Genomic DNA, 21,865 nt, shown 5'->3' on the forward strand with positions numbered 1-21,865 from the left:
AGTTTCGTGAATTCTTTACTCTACAATCTCGTGCCATGTGTCCCTGTTTATGACAAGAATAACAAGTAACCACACTTGACTTACCCACAGGGTTTGGTGATACAAACAAAGGCTGCCTTGTGGTCAGGGCCTGTATACTTACGGCCATTAATTTATCACCTTGTTGTTCCCTGTGTCTGGTGATGTTCCTATCGTGATCAATAGCAGCCTCTCTCAAAGTAGCCACAGACAGACCTCGCCAACATGGTTGTGTGGTCTGTACCCTAGTCTTCAATGACTCTTTTAAACCATCCATCAGTACCGATACTGCTACTTCTCGATGGTTTGTGTTTGTTTTAATGTCCTCTATGCCTGTGTATTTAGCCATTTCTGATAATGCTCTGTGAAAATACTCTGCAGCTGTCTCTGACTCCTTCTGTTTAATGGAGAATATCTTGTTCCATCTGACTACGGCTGGGAAATACTCTTTTAACTGTAAGCTTATTCTTTTTACATTATCTTTGTTGTACACATCTGTAAGAGGTACATCCTGATCTAATCCGCAATCAGCTAAAAATTGAGTTGCGTCAACATTGGAGGGTAAACATGCTCTCAGCAATATCTGCCAGTCTTTATTGTTGGGCTCTACAGTGTTACCTAAGTCTCTGATGTATTTTTGACTGGCAACTAAGTCTTTTCTAGGGTCAGGGAATTCAGACACTATGGTCCTTAATTCCATTCGGGAAAATGGGGTGTACATGGCAATGTTCCTAACAGGAGTGACTCCTGAAGTGTCTGTTTTCCCATTTGGAACTACTATTACCTTAACAGGATTAACTCTAACAACCTCATTCTGTGTAGATTCTACAGGCTGTGGTGAAATAGTTTCAGCATAGTGTATGGTGCCGTACTTACCCGTTGATACGACCTCACCTATCCCTCCGCTAGGGGCTTTCGTTACTAATCTCGGGGGTGGAGCTGTGCCTACTGTGGTCTCTGCTATGGTGGCTGCTAGAGAGAGCGCTGAAATTGTTGCCGATTCGTCCTCTTGATCACACTCCTGAGGGAAGTTCAAAACAGGGTACAACTTGCACGGGTTAATACTTGCATTGGTTAATTGGTTAACATTATCTTTAACATTTACACAGTTGCTAAGAGTTTGTTGTTTGTTACACCTTAATGCGTCATTCTCCGCAACCAATTTTTCTCCTGATATATATGGTGGCGGTGGGGCCGTGGCGATCAGTTTCCTGATAGGGCCAGATCCCGCCGCTTGAGCCAATCCTCTCTGTATGTCACCTTCCTGTTGCCACAACTGCAAATAATCGTAATGTTTGATTCGTCTCTTTGTTGATTTAATGAGACATATCCTCCTCCTTAAATTTTGTAACACTTCTGAGCTGAAGCTACCTACTCTTGGGAATTTCTCCCCGTCATGTACTGTCATTCTCTCCCATTCATCACATAAAGCTTCTGTGTGACTTCCGTATTTCTCACACATTACATACCTTGCCGACCCAATTGGTCGGTTCACTGAATCAACCCGAACCGAGGTTGATCGCCCCCTACCTGAACAAGTGGCCCCCATAGTTCGAAAGTGTTGCTTTATCCAGCCAACCCTTACGCAAACCAAATGTCCAAAATAGGCTGACGGTGGCGGTTTACCGAGTACCCCACTCACTCGCCCACGCCGACCAATACGACCTGATCACACCGATATGGTGCTGGCGTACTCGACCTAGGGCCCCTGCGACCTGAACCTCTATTTACTGGAACCTGTGAGGGTGATCCGAAGAACACTTACTCTTTCCAGTAACTATTGGTTGCTGGATAGTTCCTGAGTGAGCAGCGAACTTCCCTTAAAATAAAAAAAAAATTACACAAATCACGTTAGACTGTACAAATAGCGTTTATGACCTTCGTACACAAATAGTACCGGTCAGGTTTACTAATGCACACAATTACGTGCGGTACAATCGTTTAGTACACAAGCAACTAATCTTATGTACTGAGCGACCAGTGGAATCGAAAATTGCGGCTGCGAATTCCTTCAGCCAGAGCTTATATGGCCTATATGGGTGTTGCACCAACCCTTTCTTGGTGTTGTGCCTGTGGACTGTATAGCGGACTTCCTTGTCTGCTGTACCTGAACCTGCTGGTCTGTTATGACCTCCTGGTCTGTTACAGTATGACCTTCTGGTCTGCTACACTCTAATGCTCAAATTGTATATTTAACCAGGGATGCCTCCCTAGCCACCATGTACGTCACTTACACGTATGTACCTCACGAGAACTCGACTTTTCTTGTAGTTCAACCTTTAAAATTGTAAAAACAAACACTCACTCACCACATATACACTTTTGTTTCTATTTCTATTTCTGCGCAGAAATTTTTCTTTAGACCAGATGTGTTACCAATTAGGAGAAGGATCTGTTAATTTAAATTTGGAATGTAAAAAAAAAATTTGCGCGATTTATCGCCTGGCGTTATTTACCGCGTGGCGCTACTTATCGCGTTGAGAGGAGAGAAAAAAAAACTTGTGATTTGAGTTACGTGGGCGTACCCGTACGCTCCGTTGCGTAATATACGCTGCGTGCGTCGGCCCTTGGATTGCGTACGCAAGTCTCAGTCTTTTGTTAGAGACACGTGTACGCAAAGCAAAGATCCACCGTAACACAATTTATACGTTTATCAATGTAGATGATCCTTTATCATCTACCACGCACCACACTGACTTCGCCTTGTCTCTCAGGCACAGCTGTGTGTTTGTCTATACTTTAACTATATTACCTTTACTCTTAAACTATTAAATAGTGACAAATCTCTCTAAGCACGTTTATCAACTATAGAACTGGCAAACAGGAGAGTGACATACGAAAATACACCAATGAAAAGGAAATGCAGATATATATGTGTGCGTGCGTGTGTACGCAAGACAGAAAAATAAACAGTTTTAAAAAGACACTATTGTTTTGTTCTTACCTCCGGTTCCCGGATTCCTTCAGCACCCTTTACTAAGAGAAGCAGACGCTTATCCCGTCAGCACCACGAGGAATACAACCTCCCGCCCTTTGCTGATGGATAATGTCTGCTGTATCTACCTAGTGCAGATATGTGAAGGACAGGACGAGCCCGCAATTGATAAAGCTAAATATTTATCGTATATAATACCCTTTATGAGGTCTAAGAACACTGTACGCTATCTACGTATGAAGTACCGTAAGGGTACGCTAGTTGCGTAACAATCGCTTTGCCGTGATCGAGACGCTCAAGCGTCAAGTTCACTCACGGCCAAGAGATCACAGGCAGGCACGTTATTGGCTGTTGACTAACGTAATGATTCGCTATAGCGTAGCGGACGCTCGGGACCACGAGGAGATCACCAGCGGCGCTGACGCTCACTATATTAAACCTTTGTATCTAAACCATAAACAGTGTATTGTACAGTAAAACCTTAGTGTAATGTTAGAGTGTAAATGCAACACAGTATAACCTTATTACCTTAAAAGCTGTTTGAGCGTCACCGACGCTCTGAGAATACTTAATACTATAAGAAACACACAGATACCGTGCTCAGGGTCCAACGCCTAAAATATATATTATGAATGCTATACTTGCAAAAGAGTTAAACACAATACAAGTCATACACTACAATATAACATAGACTACCTAACCAGATAACTACACAGGAAATACAATATAATACAATTTAATGGAAAATGAGAGAGAAAGAGAAGGAGAGAGAGAGAGAGAGAGAGAGATTTAGAGAGATTGGCTCGGAATAACAAGAAGATCAATATGATTGCGGAGAAACACTTACGCACAAGGGGAAACGATCGCATGCGCCTCGATATCCAGCTCCCGATTATCAGCAATGAGAACCGTTGAAGAGAGTGAACTGGATATGGTCGGCCTGCCTATTTATGCCCCACACACAATACAATTCAATGGTCCCTACAATCTCATTGTTCATTGGACACAGGAATTCGGCTTCGCATTATAACAAAAGGTCATAGGTTGATTCATACAGGTGGGCTGTGACTGCTTCCAACTGTTCAGGTGGGTGGGATACTGAGTTTCCCACCGCATGACTAAATAAGAACAAATAATAGTAAATGGACATAAACTTCTTATGTCCATAACTATTCGCATGAGCGATTAATCCGCTCCAAACCAACACCGGAATATTGCTATTTAAATACTCTTCCGATGGGTACCAAACACCACTGTATGACCCCTGTTAGACCCTTCGTACAATACAAAGAGGGATCTCTCTGTTCAGGAACATGCTATATTAACTAAACTTTCAGAATCTATCAAAGGGACCATGATCTACAAAATACATTATTACTGAAAATATGTAACGATTGAGTCGCACGCTACGATCACATAAACTCTACCGTAAATACGCATACCGTGCGCCTGCGGGTGCCCGCGACTGTGAGTATGCGCACGCACGGGAGAGCGCACGCATGCGCAGCGCGGACCAGAATGAGGTGCAAATATGGCAGTGTGTATAGAGATATTTTTCTGACTTTGACAATACAAATCCACAGTTTACAAGCAACGATCGTGAAATTTTACATACGAGCATATTAAAACACGGAGGAGGCAACTAAAATAATTAGAAATCCCTAGCACCCCTAGGGTGGGAGACAGCAGCACAGAGTATATCAGGAGACAGCATAACTCTGGAATTGCTGGAGCAATGTACTCAAAACTTGGTACACATATGCCTTACAATCTGGGCACAAACACTATGAGGGGCCGTTCAAGTCAAAATTACAGCTTTCTGGATATAACGTATAGCTAATTTTTGCTTTATGGATATGATACACTGTGGGAGGAAGACACCACTAGCACCCCTAGGGTTGAGGCAGCAACACTGAGTATTTCAGCAGACAGCATAACTCTGGAATGCCTGCAGCAATTTACAACAAACTTGGTACACATATGACTTTCACTATGGAAACAAACACTGTGGGGGGAAGACACACCTAGTACCCCTAGGGGTGGGACAGCAGCACAGGGTATGTCAGCAGACAGCATAACTGTGGAAGGCCTGGAGCAATTTACACCAAACTTGGTACACATCTGACTTACAATCTGCAAACAAACTCTGTGGGGGTTAGACACCCCTAGGGGTGGGACAGCAGCACAGAGTATGTCAGGAGACAGCATAACTCCTGAATGCCTAGACCAATTTACAACAAACTTGGTTCACATATGACTTGCAAGCTGGGAACAAACACTGTGGGGGTAAGACACCCCTAGTACCCCTAGGGGTGAGGCACCAGCACAGAGTTTTTCAGCAGTCAGCATAACTCTGGAATGCCTGGAGCAATTTACACCAAATTTGTTACACATACGACTTACACTTTGGGAACAAACACTGTGAAGGTAACACACCACTAGCACCCCTAGGGGTGGACCAGCAGCACACACTATATCAGGACATCCATGATATCTCAGTGATGACAGGGCTGCATGTGACAGGGCCGGTGACATGATGTGAGGAGGGGAATGGAGGCAGCAGGAAGACTGAGAGTTGTATAGTGGGAAGAGCAGGGTCCCTTGGGGGACCAAAAAGGGGTGTGGCCACTACACAAAGTGCATCAGGGAAGCAAGATATGCCTATATACTAGATCTCCAATCAACGTAAATTAACAAACTCATTCTAATTTACCATCCTCATCCTTTATCAAAGCACGGTTATTCAGCTATCTACAATGTTATTTATACTGTGTGTTTAATATTTACATTTATTTTTGTAAACAGACATTCTTAAAATCCGGGGCAACGCCGGGTACTCCAGCTAGTATATACTAAATCATCTGTCACAGTAGCAATATTCTGAGCATATTGGAAGTCTCGCAGCAGAACATTTATAGATGGAGTTTAAGATCATACATGGTAACATTCAACAATATGCTATGTCGGCATGCCCTCTAATGGAGTCTATGTAAGTCATTAGCAAAACCAAATGCTCCGTCTACATACAGTACAGCGCAGACACAAGGTCGTCATGCAATAAGTGATATGCCGGCCAGACTCTTATACCTAAGTTTCCTTTTGATGCTTGATCCAAATAATGTATCACTAATAATGACATCACTGTGAAGTGAAGGAGAGATGATTAGGATGGTCACCTGTAACCCACATGCAATGTTCCTGTGACATGGAAAAACAATGGAAGAAATGTTATGGAGTCACCTTCATTGTTGTCCTAGTTGATAGGATAACCAGAAGAGTAGCTTTGGGTGGAGTGTCATGAGATGAAATGAAAACCAAAAAGTTATGTACCCTCCAGGTTCCGTTCTCAGCAGTCCGGCTGTCGGTACAATGGTGCCACGTGGTGCCACAGGGCACAGCCACGCTCACTGTCCACTCCACCTCTTTCCAACACGTCCAGCGGGTGTGAACAAGTCGAGTGGATGTCATTACCTATTCCCTGTGAATGTCACCTTGCGGGCCCGCCTTACAGTTTTATATACGCTGGTATTAAATAATACATTTCTAGTGCGCCACAAAAAAGACAACGCATATTTTTTCTCCTCTTTATACGCTTATAGGTTACACAGGTTCTGTGGCTGATTAAACCAGGTGAAATGCAGACTTGAGGTCAACCAGCCACAGAAACTGTATAATTCATGAGTTTCCTGGTTTAATGGGACAGCATAGTTAGTAACATAGAAACATAGAATTTGCCGGCAGATAAGAGCCACTTGGCCGATCTAGTCTGCCCCTTTTGTTTTTATTTATCCTTTAGGCAATCTCAACCCTTTTTGAACCTTAATTCTTTGTAAGGATATTCATATGCCTATCCCAAGCATGTTTAAATTGCTCTACAGTCTTAGCCTCTACCACCTCTGATGGGAGGCTATTCCCCTGAACCTGCCTCCCTCCAGTTTCAGTGTATGTCCTCGAGTTCTAATACTTCTCTTCCTTTGAAGAATGTTTCCTTCCTGAACTCTGTTAAAACCTTTGGTATATTTGAAAGTTTCTATCATGTCCCCACTTTCCCTTATCTCCTCCAAATTATTCATGTTAAGATCTTTTAGCCTTTCCGGGTAAGTTTTGTGATGTAGGCCATGCACCATTTTAGTTGCCCTTCTTTGTACACTCTCTAATGTATTTATATCCTTCTGGAGATATGGTCTCCAGAACTGGACACAGTATTCCAGATGAGGCCGCACCAATGACCTATACAGTGGCATTATTACTTCTCTTTTCCTGCTACTGATTCCTCTCCCTATGCAATCAAGCATCTGACTTGCCTTTCTCGTGCTTTGTTGCATTGTTTTCCTGCCTTTAAGTCACTTGAAATAGTGACTCCTAAATCCCTTTCCTCCTCAGTAGTTTCCATTATAGTACCCAGTCAGTAGTCAAAAAGGCAGGAACAGGAGAGGAGGAGGAGGAGAGAAGATGTAGAAGGAATGATCCTTGGGATGGCAATCTTGTACTTGCAAGTATACACTTTATGTTAGTAATTGAAAATGTTTGTGAAATTTATGTCATGTTTGTTCTATAATTAAGGAAGCATAAAATATTATTAGTATATATATATATATATATATATATATATATATACTACTGTGTATATCTTATTCTGTACGATTTGATCTGCCTGTAAATAAATAATCATATAAAAGGAGTGGTAATCTCAAGTTTGAACTCTCTTTAAGGAATCTTAACTTCATAATTTCATAAGTCATATGTATAAGGACTGCATATATTTATCAGCCACTTAGTTGGTAAGCCTGACATAATATATTTGCAGATATATATGATAAACGCATATTAATTAAAATATATCCATATATTAATAATCATATATGATATATTAAATATTAATATTCATAAATATGATTCCATAAATCAATATTGTATAGTATAGCTATCTCTCTCTCTCTCTATATATATATATATATATTTATATACACACACACTGTCTCACACACACACACACACACACACACACACACACACACACACACACACACACACACACCGGAAAATGATTGATTCAGCCCCTTAGATAAAGAGCTTTATTTCCTTAGAAAATATAAGTGGTGATTTAGTCTAGAAATTCCTGTCACTTATGTTTTCCCTTTACCTATACACTGAGGCACTCTGTACAGCATTGCCTTATTCTTCATTTTCTACACTAGTCTCATTTTTTTTAAACTAGTAACTCATGTATATTCAGTTGTAATTGATGTAGAAAATGTATATGTAAGATAGCTGTAACTCTGTAGCTTTGCTGCTAGTTACTGTGACATCACACCTAGCCTGTGACATCACTAGCCCATGACATCACATTGCTTCTTCCTGTAACATTCTAGCTACAGCTGCTGACGTTTCCAGTTTCCATGCAGGAAGACAGGTAGGAGGAGGTGAGTCCTACATAGCAGGGTATGATGGAGAGGGGTATGGAAGACAGAGTGCAGTATAGTCAGCTGAAAGGCAAGACAAGATAGACAGAACAGGGAATACAGGTACAAGGACACATAAATAGGAGAAGCACAGGAAGGAACGACATATTTAGGAATAAAAATGTAGCGTTACAGGAATAAAGAGGGCAGTATGGAGGATAAGCACACATACAGGGGATGCAGATAACCTGGGTCTCTATGAGGCAGGATCGTGGCTTTGGGATGAAAAAGTTAATAAATTAGATAAATGGGACATTGATAACTTTGAAAGTATCTTGTTTGGTTTAAGGAAAATTGGGAAACTGGTTGACTCATGGACATTTTATTGTACTTAAACTAGTACTATGCTTAATGATAGTCTTTTGTGTTTTTTAGATCATCTGGCAAAGAGATTTGCAGAGTGTCGGGTGACCGGCAAAGAGATCTGCAAAGTGTCAGTTGAAGACGACGGGAGGGGTCACAGAGGTAGCAACGACTGGAGTATAACATGAAGGAGGTAAGTTACCATACTCTTTCTGCACATGTTACATCTGCCCACCTGCAGTGCACATGGGTTTGTCCATTAGAGAACAAATTTGCTGCTGCAAACAGGTCTGAATTAGGCCCAGTGTATGATATTAACATGGTCCAAGCACTAGGGAAGACCTGGAGCAGATAACGTGGGTCTATATGAAAAAGGATCTTGGGTTTTGGATAAAAAGTCAATAAAATAGATAAATTGCAAATTAATAAAAATGATGGTATGTAATAAAATCTAATAGTATAATTATACACATGTTATATTTGACCAGGAAATTTTGGTTATTTATATCATCATTTGGCAAAGTTCTGGCAAAAAGATTTGCAGAGTGTCGGATGACCGGCAAAGAGATCTGCAAAGTGTCAGTTGAAGACGACGGGAGTGGTCGCAGAGGAATTAGTGACTGGAGAATAGCATGCAGGAGGTAAGTTACCATACTTGTGTAATTGTGTGTGTGGTGGGGGATATTGAGAGCACAGTACAAAACATAGGGTCTATGGTGGGGGAGAGCGGACAATACAAAACATGCAGAAGGGGGCAACTTGGTATAGCACATACAGATGGTGTGGGGGCACAATACAGAAACATAGAAATTGTGGCGTACTCTATAGGACATACTGTATAGAGGAAGGACATACACTTTGGGGGTTGCGAGATGTAGAACATACTGTAATACGGGAAAACAGGTAGGGTGGGCAGAGCATGATACAGAACATACAGATCGGGGGAAGAACAATACAGATCGGAGGAGACAGTGAAATGGCTGACATTTACAGTATATCAATGAACTGGGGGCAGGTGTACAAAGCCTGGGAGAGTGATAAAGTGGAGAGAGATAAACTAACAACCAATCAGCTCCTGGTCGTCATTTCTCAAACACAGCCTGTAACATGGCAGTTAGGAGCTGATTGGCTGGTACTTTACCTCTCTCCACTTTATCACTCTGCAGGGCTTAATACATCTCCCCCATAGAATAACCAAATGATGAAATGGTACAGAATGGTATAAATGATGTGAATTGGAGCTGTAACAAGTGACTGTTTCCCTATCTTTACATATAATAAAGGTGACATAGTCCTCTCCCTAGAGTCCTTCTCCTTACCGCTCAGGGGGCCTGATTCAGATGCGGATGCAGAGCTGCTGTTGCACCAAGTGGCTCAATGCTTTTTCACTGTGCATGCGTGTAAGCTGCACTGCGCACAAAATGAAATCAAGCTCACGTAGAGGATCCCATCGCAAAGTGATTGACAGGAAGTCAGCGTTTGAGGTGGTAATGGGGGTGGCTAACTGTATACAAGCGTGTCAGGTCCATTCAAACGCCATTCCATGTGCGTGCATAAATTACCCATTGCGACCTGTGTTGCTGCTGGAGAGCCCCCTGTGTCTAGGAGACTTGCTCAGCCTACGACTGCTCAGACTCACAATGCAATTGTGAACGGAAAGATTGCAGCAGCGATTGCTTCAACAACCACGACTGAATCAGGCCCACAATTACACCATTATATTTTACTATTTTATCACATTTAACAACAAAGGGTCAGTTTAATTAGGTGCGAGATTGTCTTACAACAGCCGCACTTTCCGGTAGCCCCATAGGCTGAATCTGGCCACGAGGGTGTGAGTTTGGATGCTGTTGAAATGTCGCAGCAATGGTAACTCGTACCTAATTGGATTGACCCCTAAATGTTAGCAATTTATAGCTTTTATTATTTACTGTTCAAATTTCTTTTCTGAAGGTACCCACTAATTACTATAAGAGAGAACTTATCCCCCCAATGTGTGTATTGTATAAACACAATTGGCCCTTTGGGATAATTGTCCTTATTTTAAGTAATTTCCATGTCCACAGTAGTTAGAGTAACATATTTACATAGAGATATTTTTCTCTCTACACAACCACACCACTGTTTGCAGTTTGTCTCTCTGCTTGTTCATCCACTAACAATGATTTTTCATCTCTTCCTCTTAGTCTACATGCAGTGGGTGATCCCTGAATAGCTACACTGGGAGGAGAGCTGCGGACACATGCTCCAAATGTTGGGACATATGCATTACCTTTTAGGAGATGCGGTAAAGATGCCGGCTGTCTGGTTTATGGCACTGGGATCCCGACACTCTTAATAATCCCGACGTTGGAACTCTGAATGGGCAAGGATACCGACGCCCGTATCCCCACAATCATAGGTTTATGGCTGGGCAAGGGGGGTTAGGTGTAGGCATCAGGCATGGGGTGGGTGGTTAGGCTACCGGAGAGGGAGGGTTAGGATTATGCATCAGGCAGGGGGTTAGGGTTAGGTGGGGGAGGTTAGGGTTAGGATGCAGATAGGGTGGGTTAGGTACCCCCTGCGTGGGAGAGAGGGTTAGGTCTAGGCATCAGGCGGGAGGGTTAGGTTTAGGCGTTAGACAGGGGGGTTAAGTTTAGGCTGCGGGTGGGGGAACTTAGGGTTAGGCACTCCTGGGGGTGTTTAGGCTGCGGGGAATGGAGGGTTAGGTTTAGGCGGGGGGATTAGGTTTAGGATTCAGGCGGGGGTTAAGTTTAGGCTGTGGGTGGGGGGAGTTAGGGTCAGGCTGCGGGTAGGGTGGGTTATGGTTAGGCACCCCTGGGGGTGGTTAGGCTGTAGGAAAGGGAGGGTTAGGTTTAGGCATCAGGCGGAGGGTTAGGTTTAGGTGTCAGGTGCTGGGTTAGGTTTAGGCTGCGTGTGGGGGGAGGCTAGCGTTAGGCTACGGGTGGGGTGGGTTAGGGTTAGGCACCCCAGGAGTGATTAGGCTTCGAGGGAGGGAGGGTTAGGTTTAGGCAGCAGGGACGCTTGGGGGGTGGTTAGGCTGCGGGAGAGGGAGGGTTAGGTTTAGGCAGCAGGGATGGAGGTTAGGATTAGGCACCTCCGCGGGAGGGTTAGGCACAAAGGGGGAGGGTTAGACTGTGGACAGGCAGGGTTAGGGGGTGGGGAGAGGGAGAGGGTTAGGCATCAGGTGGAGGGGTAAGGGTTAGGATGCGGGTGAGGGGAAGATAGGGTTAGGCTGCAGGTAGGGTGGGATAGGGTTAAGGACTCCCACGGTTCGTTAGGCTGCGGGAGAGGGAGGGTTAGGTTTAGGCATCAGGTGGGGAGATTAGGTTTAGGTGTCAGGTGGGGAATTAGGTTTGGGCTGTGGTTAGGGTTAGGCTGCAGGTAGGGTGGGTTAGGGTTAAGGACCCCCAGGGGTATTTAGGCTGCGGGGGAGGGAGGGTTAGGTTTAGGCATCAGGCGGGTGGTTAGGTATAGGCATCAGATGGGGAGTTAGGATTAGGCTGTGGGTGGGGGGAGAATAGGGTTAGTGTGCGGGTAGGGGGAAGTTAGGGTTAGGCTGTGGGTAGGGTGGGTTAGTCACCCCACGGGAGTGGTTAGGCTGCGGGGAAGGGAGGGTTAGGTTTAGGCAGCTGGGATGGAGGTTAGGATTAGGCACCTCCGCGGGAGGGTTAGGCATAAAAGGAAAGGTTAGGGTTAGATTGCAGATAGGCAGGGTTAGGGGGGTGGGGAGAGGGGAGAACACCCTTACTCACCCCTGTCAGTCTTTTCTGTACTGGGATCCTGGCATCGGTATGACAACTACCGGAATCCCATGCGCTGGGATAGCATACTGACCCCTCTATTAGTACACCTCTTAATGCCCAGAGGGAAGGGCGATCCTGAGGCCATGGTTCCCCAGAGGTTTCCCCCCAAGGGGGTTTTTCCTCTCCTGAGTGCTGAAGGATGACTCTTCATGAGTCCAGAGGTGTAGCTTTATGCCATAATGAGTACCAATCTCATGCCCATCCCTGCAATGTATGAGAAGTAAAATAATTGCTAATGCGATCACTTTACTTCTGGGTTTAGACCCCGGCTGCGCTAGTTCACATGTGCAATCGTCAGACTGCATATGTGAGAGCAGACAGTAATGCAGAGGGATCCCAAGGATCCTTCTCCTGGGAATTATTGCATAATGTAGCCCACAGGCTACAAAAGCCATTTAGAAATGGCATTAGCTGCCGGGCCAAGCTCAGAAATGCTTTGCATTCTGGAGCTTGGTGAGTTTCACAGTTTACCGTCTGCCGTAGAAACTTTTGGTCGCTACTTTTGTGTTCAAAATAGAAGGAATGCAATAGATATCTCAAATATCCATTGCAGTCCCCAATGCATACATTCAGGGGCTGGTTAATATTTGTGGGCAGCCCCCAAAACCAACTGTTTTTGGAGATGTCTTGCAAATATTATTTATTAAATATTCCACTTAATAAACTTTTTATATTTTATCATAAACTAAAAAATGTTTTATGTATTCATTGACTGAGTCTTCCGTCTTTACTGAATGCTAATTTCACAGGGTCCGCAAATTATTACTGATATGACTGTTACGCTACTGTCCTGCTGGTGCTCCTGGCCTGCTGTATAGCACCCAGATATATATTTTATATACAGCACTCTTAGAGAGATGTATCAAGCCTTGGAGAGAGATAGAGTGCAGATGTCCAAACCACCCAATTAACTTCTGTTACTTATCTAGCACAGTACATGAACTGATACCTGTAGTTAGAAGCTTCATTTCATTTGGGAAAATACTCAACTTTATCTCTCTCCACAGCTTGATATATCTCATGAAAAATATCATGGCTTCCTTTCACTTAATTAACAAGTTCAATTAATTATTTGTCTTGGAAACAGGATAAGAAATTCACAGTATAAGATAATGTAATAAAGGCTTGTCAATACCTCCTGGTACATTTACATTGATTTATTATTCACATTTCTTCCATGCCAGACAGGGGCAGATTGGGAAGGTAAAGTGGCCCTGGAAATATATGAAAAGTGGCCTCATGTAGGTTGGAGTAAGTCAGCTATAAGTGGGGCCCAACACAAATTGGGCTTAAGTAATTTGTTAGCATTACCAACAGTGGTAGTAAGGCTAATGCAGCATGGTAGGCAGTCACAGCACCAGCAGTAGGATCGTGTCACGACTCACAGGAGGTGGAGATCACACCGGTAGATGAGGCATTGCACTGGTAGGCAGTCACAGCAGGAGGATCGTGTCACAGGAGGTGGAGATCACACCAGTAGGTGAGGCATTGCACTGGTAGGCTGTCAAAGCACCAGCAGGAGGATCATGTTACAAGAGGTGGAGATCACAACAGTAGGTGAGACATTACACTGGTAAGCAGTCACAGCAGGAGGATCGTGTCACAGGACGTGGAGATCACACCAGTAGGTGAGGCATTGCACTGGTAGGCAGTTAAAGTACCTATGGTAGCTACACCTCTATATATAACACATGTAACTGTGACAGGGAAGGTGGCCTCTCTCAGCTCTGTGCCCCATAGTAGCTGCCAGGGGCGGATTGGGATCGGACACCAGCCCAGGAAATATATGGAGCAGGAGGATCGTTTCACAGGAGGTGGAGATCACAACAGTAGGTGGGGCATTGCACTGGTAGGCAGTCACAACACCAGCAGGAGGATCGTGTCACAGGAGGTGGAGATCACAGCAGTAGGTGAGGCATTGTACAGGTAGGCAGTCACAGCACCAGCAGTAGGATCGTGTCACAGGAGGTGGAGATCACACCGGTGGGTGAGGCATTGTACTGGTAGGCAGTCACAGCACCAGCAGGAGGATCGCGTCACAGGAGGTGGAGATCACAGCAGTAGGTGAGGCATTGTACTGGTAGGCAGTCACAGCACCAGCAGTAGGATCGTGTCACAGGAGGTAGAGATCACAACAGTAGGTGAGGCATTACACTGGTAGGCAGTCACAGCACCAACAGAAGGATCGTGTCAAAGGAGGTGGAGATCACACCAGTAGGTTAGGCATTACACTAGTAGGCAGTCAAGGCAGGAGTATCGTGTCACAGGAGGTGGAGATCACACCAGTAGGTGAGGCATTGCACTGGTAGGCAGTCAAAGTACCTATGGTAGCATACCTCCCAACTGTCCCGATTTTCGCGGGACAGTCCCGTTTTTTGGGGACTGTCCCACCCGCGGGCAGCAGTGTCCCGCGGTGGTGGGGGCAGTTGGGAGGCTCTGTCTCTCGCTGCCCTGCTTAGCAGAGCAGCGGTGAATAGACGCTGTGTGCATGCGCACAGCGTCTATTCACTGTAGTCAGAGGGAGAGGGGGCATGCCAGCAGCTCACAGAGCGCTGGGCATGCCCCCTCAGTGACGAAAACAGGGGTGTGGCTTGTGATCACGGGTCCTCCCGCGAAGCCACGCTCCCTTTCCTTAGGCCACACCCCTTTTCTGGGAGCACATGCGGCTTCGCCGCCCATGTGTCCCTCTTTATGGAGATGAAAAGTTGGGAGGTATGCGGTAGCTACACCCCTATATATAACACATGTAACTGTGACAGGGAAGGTGGCCTCTCTCAGCTCTGGGCCCCATAGTAGCTGCCAGGGGCGGATTGGGATCGAACACCAGCCCAGGAAATTTATGGAAGCAGCCCTAATGGGGTGGAGTCTGTTGAGGGGGAGGGGCCTGTCAAGAGGGCAGGGTCACTCCTCAGAGGTCCTGATTCTGAGATAGACACAGTTGGGGCCTCCTTTGCTTTACGTTATGCTAATGTTTACATGTGACTGTGGCCCTCATTCCGAGTTGATCACTCGCTAGCTACTTTTAGCAGCCGTGCAAACGCATTGTTGCCACCCACGGGGGAGTGCATTTTCGCTTTGCAAGTGTGCGATCGCATGTGCAGCCGAGCAACACGAACAAATTTTGTGCAAAACAAGACCAGCCCTGCATTTACTTATCCTGTGCGATGATTCTAGCGACAGAGGTCCCGCAATTGACATCAGATACCCACCCTGCAAACGCCTGGACACGCCTGCATTTTCCCAAACACTCCCAGAAAACGGTCAGTTACCACCCACAAACGCCCTCTTCCTGTCAATCTCCTTGCGATCGGCTGTGCGAATGGATTCGTTGCTAAAAGCCTTGCACAACAACGATGTTCTTTGTATCCATACGATGCACGCATGCATTGCGGTGCGTACGCATGCGCAGTTTTGCCATTTTTTTACCTGATCGCAGCGTTGCGAAAATCGGCAGCAAGCGATCAACTCGGAATGACCCACTTTATGCATATGCTGCTACAATGCCCTTCCCTGATTTACATCTGTACATCTGAATATACAAGGACTGATATGTCCACTTTCAGTGTCTACTGACACTGCAGTCATGCCTTTAATCTACTTCTGATTTTATTGATTTTTCATTCTACAAACCCCTTTTTTTTAACCTTATATGTTTCAAAGTACAGGGAGGAGGAGCACACACTACATACAGCACAGTACAGGGAGGGAGCACACACTACATACTGCACAGTACAGGGAGGGGGAGCGCACACTACATACATACAGCACAGTACAGGGAGGGAGCACACACTACATACTGCACAGTACAGGGAGGGAGCACACACTATATACAGCACAGTACAGGGAGGGAGCACACACTACATACAGCACAGTACAGGGAGGGAGCACACACTACATACAGCACAGTACAGGGAGGGAGCACACACTACATACAGCACAGTACAGGGAGGGGGAGCACACACTACATAGAGCACAGTTCAGGGAGGGAGCACACACTACATACAGCACAGTACAGGGAGGGAGCACACACTACATACAGCACAGTACAGGGAGGGAGCACACACTATATACAGCACAGTACAGGGAGGGAGCACACACTACATACAGCACAGTACAGGGAGGGAGCACACACTATATACAGCACAGTACAGGGAGGGAGCACACACTACATACAGCATAGTACAGGGAGGGAGCACACACTATATACAGCACAGTACAGGGAGGGAGCACACACTACATACAGCACAGTATAGGGAGGGGGGGCACACACTACATAGAGCACAGTTCAGGGAGGGAGCACACACTACATACAGCACAGTACAGGGAGGGAGCACACACTACAGTACATACAGCACAGTACAGGGAGGGGGAGCACACACTACATACAGCACAGTACAGGGAGGGAGCACACACTACATACAGCACAGTACAGGGAGGGAGCACACACTACATAGAGCACAGTACAGGGAGGGAGCACACACTACATACAGCACAGTACAGGGAGGGAGCACACACTACATACAGCACAGTACAGGGAGGGAGCACACACTACATAGAGCACAGTACAGGGAGGGAGCACACACTACATACAGCACAGTACAGGGAGGGAGCACACACTACATACAGCACAGTACAGGGAGGGGGAGCACACACTACATAGAGCACAGTTCAGGGAGGGAGCACACACTACATACAGCACAGTACAGGGAGGGAGCACACACTACATACAGCACAGTACAGGGAGGGAGCACACACTATATACAGCACAGTACAGGGAGGGAGCACACACTACATACAGCACAGTACAGGGAGGGAGCACACACTATATACAGCACAGTACAGGGAGGGAGCACACACTACATACAGCATAGTACAGGGAGGGAGCACACACTATATACAGCACAGTACAGGGAGGGAGCACACACTACATACAGCACAGTATAGGGAGGGGGAGCACACACTACATAGAGCACAGTTCAGGGAGGGAGCACACACTACATACAGCACAGTACAGGGAGGGAGCACACACTACAAACAGCACAGTACAGGGAGGGGGAGCACACACTACATACAGCACAGTACAGGGAGGGAGCACACACTACATACAGCACAGTACAGGGAGGGAGCACACACTACATAGAGCACAGTACAGGGAGGGAGCACACACTACATACAGCACAGGGAGGGAGCACACACTACATACAGCACAGTACAGGGAGGGAGCACACACTACATAGAGCACAGTACAGGGAGGGAGCACACACTACATACAGCACAGTACAGGGAGGGAGCACACACTACATACAGCACAGTACAGGGAGGGAGCACACACTACATATAGCACAGTACAGGGAGGGAGCACACACTACATACAGCACAGTACAGGGAGGGAGCACACACTACATACAGCACAGTACAGGGAGGGAGCACACACTATATACAGCACAGTACAGGGAGGGAGCACACACTACATACAGCACAGTACAGGGAGGGAGCACACACTATATACAGCACAGTACAGGGAGGGAGCACACACTACATACAGCATAGTACAGGGAGGGAGCACACACTATATACAGCACAGTACAGGGAGGGAGCACACACTACATACAGCACAGTATAGGGAGGGGGAGCACACACTACATAGAGCACAGTTCAGGGAGGGAGCACACACTACATACAGCACAGTACAGGGAGGGAGCACACACTACAGTACATACAGCACAGTACAGGGAGGGGGAGCACACACTACATACAGCACAGTACAGGGAGGGAGCACACACTACATACAGCACAGTACAGGGAGGGAGCACACACTACATAGAGCACAGTACAGGGAGGGAGCACACACTACATACAGCACAGTACAGGGAGGGAGCACACACTACATACAGCACAGTACAGGGAGGGAGCACACACTACATAGAGCACAGTACAGGGAGGGAGCACACACTACATACAGCACAGTACAGGGAGGGAGCACACACTACATACAGCACAGTACAGGGAGGGGGAGCACACACTACATAGAGCACAGTTCAGGGAGGGAGCACACACTACATACAGCACAGTACAGGGAGGGAGCACACACTACATACAGCACAGTACAGGGAGGGAGCACACACTATATACAGCACAGTACAGGGAGGGAGCACACACTACATACAGCACAGTACAGGGAGGGAGCACACACTATATACAGCACAGTACAGGGAGGGAGCACACACTACATACAGCATAGTACAGGGAGGGAGCACACACTATATACAGCACAGTACAGGGAGGGAGCACACACTACATACAGCACAGTATAGGGAGGGGGAGCACACACTACATAGAGCACAGTTCAGGGAGGGAGCACACACTACATACAGCACAGTACAGGGAGGGAGCACACACTACAAACAGCACAGTACAGGGAGGGGGAGCACACACTACATACAGCACAGTACAGGGAGGGAGCACACACTACACACAGCAGAGTACAGGGAGGGAGCACACACTACATAGAGCACAGTACAGGGAGGGAGCACACACTACATACAGCACAGGGAGGGAGCACACACTACATACAGCACAGTACAGGGAGGGAGCACACACTACATAGAGCACAGTACAGGGAGGGAGCACACACTACATACAGCACAGTACAGGGAGGGAGCACACACTACATACAGCACAGTACAGGGAGGGAGCACACACTACATATAGCACAGTACAGTGAGGGAGCACACACTACATACAGCACAGTACAGGGAGGGAGCACACACTACATACAGCACAGTACAGGGAGGGAGCACACACTATATACAGCACAGTACAGGGAGGGAGCACACACTACATACAGCACAGTACAGGGAGGGAGCACACACTATATACAGCACAGTACAGGGAGGGAGCACACACTACATACAGCATAGTACAGGGAGGGAGCACACACTATATACAGCACAGTACAGGGAGGGAGCACACACTACATACAGCACAGTATAGGGAGGGGGAGCACACACTACATAGAGCACAGTTCAGGGAGGGAGCACACACTACATACAGCACAGTACAGGGAGGGAGCACACACTACATACAGCACAGTACAGGGAGGGGGAGCACACACTACACACAGCACAGTACAGGGAGGGAGCACACACTACATGCAGCACAGTACAGGGAGAAGGAGCACACACTACATACAGCACAGTACAGGGAGGGAGCACACACTACATACAGCACAGTACAGGGAGGGAGCACACACTACATACAGCACAGTACAGGGAGGGAGCACACACTACATACAGCACAGTACAGGGAGGGAGCACACACTACATAGAGCACAGTACAGGGAGGGAGCACACACTACATACAGCACAGTACAGGGAGGGAGCACACACTACATACAGCACAGTACAGGGAGGGAGCACACACTACATATAGCACAGTACAGGGAGGGAGCACACACTACATACAGCACAGTACAGGGAGGGAGCACACACTACATACAGCACAGTACAGGGAGGGAGCACACACTACATACAGCACAGTACAGGGAGGGAGCACACACTACATACAGCACAGTACAGGGAGGAGCACACACTACATATAGCACTGTACAGGGAGGGAGCACACACTACATACAGCACAGTACAGGGAGGGAGCACACACTGCATACAGCACAGTACAGGGAGGGAGCACACACTACATACAGCACAGTACAGAGAGGGAGCACACACTACATACAGCACAGTACAGGGAGGGAGCACACACTACATACAGCACAGTACAGGGAGGGGGAGCACACACTATATACAGCACAGTACAGGGAGGGAGCATACAGTACATATAGCACAGTACAGGGAAGGAGCACACACTACATACAGCACAGTACAGGGAGGGAGCACACACACACTACATAGAGCACAGTACAGGGAGGGGGAGAACACACTACATACAGCACAGTACAGGGAGGGAGCACACACTACATACAGCACAGTACAGGGAGGGAGCACACACTACATATAGCACAGTACAGGGAGGGAGCACACACTACATACAGCACAGTACAGAGAGGGAGCACACACTACATACAGCACAGTACAGGGAGGGAGCACACACTACATACAGCACAGTACAGGGAGGGAGCACACACTACATACAGCACAGTACAGGGAGGGAGCACACACAAGCAGTGAAACACAGACACAGTGGACCAGCGCAGCAGAATCTGTCCCAGTGGCCAATCCGCCCCTGATTACATACATAGCCACCATATTACGTACATAGCCACCACATTATTACATGAATAGCACCACATTATACAAATAGCACTGCATTACACATATAGCACCACATTACACGTATAGCACCACATTACACATATAGCACCACATTACACGTATAGTACCGCATTACACGTATAGTACCGCATTACACAAATAGCACCACATAACACGAACAGCACAACATTACAGGTATAGTACCGCACTACACGTATTGGACCGCATCATGGGGGTCATTCCGACCCGTTCGCATGCAGCGGTTTATCGCTGCGGTGCGAACAGGTGCGGAATGCGCATGCGTGGCGGGCGCAGTGCGCGTGTGTGACATTGCCCGGCGTCAGGGGTTACCGGATTTCGTCGCAACTTACAAAGGAAGCGGTCGCAGAGCCGACCGCTAAGAAGAGTGGTGGATCCGGAGCGTTTGGAGCCGTTTTCGGGGAGTGGTGAGTATAATGCAGGCATGTCCAGCAGAACGGAGGGCGGAGGAGTGACGTCAAAGCCGAGCCCATCATCGCTGGATCCATTGAGCAGGGTAAGTAGGTATAGGGCTGGTCTTGTTCTGCTTTAAATTTTTTTAGCTTAGCAGGGCTGCACAAGCGATCGCAGCCCTGCTAAGCTAAAATACACTCCCCCATAGGCGTGGACTAATTGATCGCAGCAGCAGCAAAAAGTTGCTGGCTGCAATCAACTTGGAATGACCACCTACATGACTAACACCACATTACATACATAGCCACCGCATTACATATGTAGCCACCGCATTACATACGTAGACACCACATAAATAGGCCCATCGTTACGGACAGACATTGGGCAGCTATAGGGCTGAAGGACGTTGCATTAGAGATTGTCCCAGGGCTGGCTGTGAGTGCTGCCTGGTCAGCTGGCATCCTGAGAACAAAGTACATCTTGCTCCTGTCCTGTCCCCAAACCATACACTGTGACCGGGGACGCCCTAACCCTTACACTAACATGATAATGCAAATAATGTAATTAAAAATAACCTCTCTGCTGGGTCCCTTTCAGTGCTCAGTCGCCGCTCTTGCCAGTTCAGTGAGAGTGCGGGAG

General features: G+C 46.7%; 1 protein-coding gene and 1 long non-coding RNA gene across 2 annotated transcripts in view; one reads left to right on the forward strand and one right to left on the reverse strand.

Annotated features, from left to right (window-relative positions):
- The window catches only part of LOC134911559 (uncharacterized), a 54,717-nt gene extending 43,529 nt beyond the window's left edge, over positions 1 to 11,188 (forward strand). The window contains exons 2-4 of the long non-coding RNA XR_010176671.1: positions 8,791 to 8,911; positions 9,207 to 9,359; positions 10,905 to 11,188. This is a non-coding gene — a long non-coding RNA (uncharacterized LOC134911559). The remainder of the gene's footprint in view (positions 1 to 8,790; positions 8,912 to 9,206; positions 9,360 to 10,904) is intronic.
- TRAPPC3L (trafficking protein particle complex subunit 3L) overlaps positions 1 to 21,865 on the reverse strand; it is a 324,467-nt gene that overhangs the window by 164,561 nt on the left and 138,041 nt on the right. The gene's annotated exons all lie outside the window — the stretch shown is intronic.

The sequence above is a fragment of the Pseudophryne corroboree genome, chromosome 4 (genome assembly GCF_028390025.1).
Source record: "Pseudophryne corroboree isolate aPseCor3 chromosome 4, aPseCor3.hap2, whole genome shotgun sequence".
Lineage (NCBI taxonomy): Eukaryota > Metazoa > Chordata > Amphibia > Anura > Myobatrachidae > Pseudophryne > Pseudophryne corroboree.